The 2,277-nt window shown below is 44.4% G+C and overlaps 1 non-coding gene across 1 annotated transcript; it reads left to right on the top strand.

The window, feature by feature from the left end:
• Nucleotides 1–1,648: 1,648 nt before the first annotated feature.
• Nucleotides 1,649–1,755, top strand: LOC148561765 (small nucleolar RNA R71). Its single transcript, XR_015887915.1, has one exon. It is a non-coding gene; the product is annotated as a small nucleolar RNA R71 (small nucleolar RNA).
• The last annotated feature ends 522 nt before the right edge of the window (nt 1,756–2,277 follow it).

The following is a 2,277-nucleotide window of genomic DNA, read 5'->3' as shown; positions in this document are numbered from 1 at the left end:
TTCAAGTGAGTCCAACCTCATACACTCTCCCATTTGCTCTGGTGGGTAACTCATGGCCTTGAACACATTGATCGTCATCTTTTCATTGTGTAATCTCAGGGTGAGATCTCCTTTTTGTACATCAATGACAGCTCCAGCAGTGGCCCAAGAATGGCCTTCCCAGGATGATGGAAGCCTTGGCTTCCTCCTGCATGTCTAGCACTACAAAGTCTGCTGGGAAGATAAAATCTCCCACTTTCACCAGCAAATCTTCTACGATGCCATGTGGGAACTTGAATGATCGGTCTGCCAATTGTAAGGCCATCTTTGTCGGTTTAGCTTCCTCAATCTTCATCTTTCTCATCATAACTACCGACATCAAATTGATGCTGGCTCCTAAGTCACAAAGAGCCTTTTCCACTGTGATTTCCCATATAATACAAGGGATCTGAAAACTCCCGGGATCCTTCAATTTCTGGGGTAGTTTGTGCTGAATGATAGCACTACATTCTTCGGTTAGTATCACAGTCTCGTTGTTCTTCCAGCTTCTCTTCTTAGTCATGAGCTCCTTCAAGAACTCGGTGTAGAGTGGCATTTGTTCTATTGCTTCAGCAAAGGGTATGTTGATTTGAAGTTTCTTGAAGATTTCCAAAAATCTCGAAAACTGATTGTCATCCCCTTTCTTCTTTAATTGCTGAGGGTATGGGACTCTTGGGGCGTCTGGCTTCAGCACTCCTTCCCCTTTTTGTGAACTCAAAGTGGGAATTCGAGCTTCGTCCTGCTCTTCTTCCTCTTTATTTGAGTCCTCTTCTTGTGGTTTCTGGGGGGTTTCCTTCAGTTCCTTCCCACTCCTAAGGGTGATAGCCTGACACTCCTCCCTTTGTGTTGAGCTAGTATTGCTGCGAAGGTTGTGGCTGGAAATTTGCTTGAATAAGTAGCCAATTTGTGTCTCAAGTTTCTTGATGGCAGCATCCTGATTCTGCATATTGGACATCACCTCTTCTCGGAACGCTTTACTATCCTGAATCTCTTTGCCTATGCCTTCAAGTAGATTCTCAATCTTTGAGATTCTGTCATCCAATGATTGTAGATCGTGATTAGAGGTGGAAGGATGAGGTAAGTTATTTTGGTTTTGATGTGGATGTGGAGAGGTGTTGTTATTGGGGTGTTGATATGGTCTAGATGTGAAATTTTGGTGGCTTGCATTGTTGGGATTTGGGCATCTTTGATCAAGGCTTTGGTCAGGTTGATTTCCCCACCCAAAGTTTGGGTGATTCCTCCATCCAGGGTTGTAGGTCTTGGAGTATGGATCATGGTTTTGCCAGGTGAATTACCAATGTAGTTGACTTGCTCCTGACTTCCCTCTGCTGAAGTGGTGATTGCTGCTACTTGGTTCCTCTCCATCTTCTTGGTGAGGTCAGCCAGCTGCTGGGTAATGAGCTTGTTCTGAGCCAGCAGCGCATCTACATTGTTTAGCTCCATTACTCCTCTAGTGTTCCCTCTTTCGGAAGCATAGAAGTAGTCGTTCTCTGCTACTGTTTCAATGACATCTATGGCCTCCTCAATGGTCTTCTTCTTGTTCAAAGATCCTCCGGATGAATGGTCTACTGCCTTCTTTGACTCATAGGAGAGCCCTTCATAGAAAATGTGCAGCTGCACCCATTCTTTGAACATATCTGGTGGGCACCTCCTTGTTAGGTTTTTAAACCTCTCCCATGCTTCATACAGAGTCTCACCATCTTGTTGCCTGAAAGTTTGAACCTCAGCTCTTAGCCTATTGATTCGTTGAGGGGGGTAAAATCTTGCTAAGAATTTGTTCACCACATCTTCCCAAGTTGTCAAGCTCTCCTTTGGGAAAGACTCCAGCCACTTGGCTGCCTTATCCTTGAGTGAGAATGGAAATAAGAGCAGTCTATAGGCGTCAAGATGAGCACCATTAGACTTCACTGTGTCACATATTCTCAGGAAGGTGGTTAGATGTTGATTGGGATCTTCTTGGACACTTCCTCCGAACGAACAGTTGTTCTGAACAAGGGTGATGAGCTGTAGTTTTAGTTTAAAATTATTGGCATGGATGGTTGGCTTTTGAATGCTACTTTCACAGTTTCCTGGGTTTGGATTGATGTAAGAGCCTAAAACTCTTCTATCCTCCCCAGCATGATTTGCTCGTCCTCTTCCGCCATGGTTGTGAGCTTCTTCTTCACGATGGTTTTCCATGTTTTCTTCCGTGTTTGGTTCAAAGTATTCCTCAAAGTGTTCCTCCTCTTCTTCAGCACCAACTACACGTTTTTCTCTTGC

The sequence above is a fragment of the Arachis ipaensis genome, chromosome B6 (assembly GCF_059453495.1).
Source record: "Arachis ipaensis isolate K30076 ecotype BB chromosome B6, ASM5945349v1, whole genome shotgun sequence".
In the NCBI taxonomy this organism is placed as follows: Eukaryota; Viridiplantae; Streptophyta; class Magnoliopsida; order Fabales; family Fabaceae; genus Arachis; species Arachis ipaensis.
This window is presented reverse-complemented; position numbering and strand designations above follow the sequence as displayed.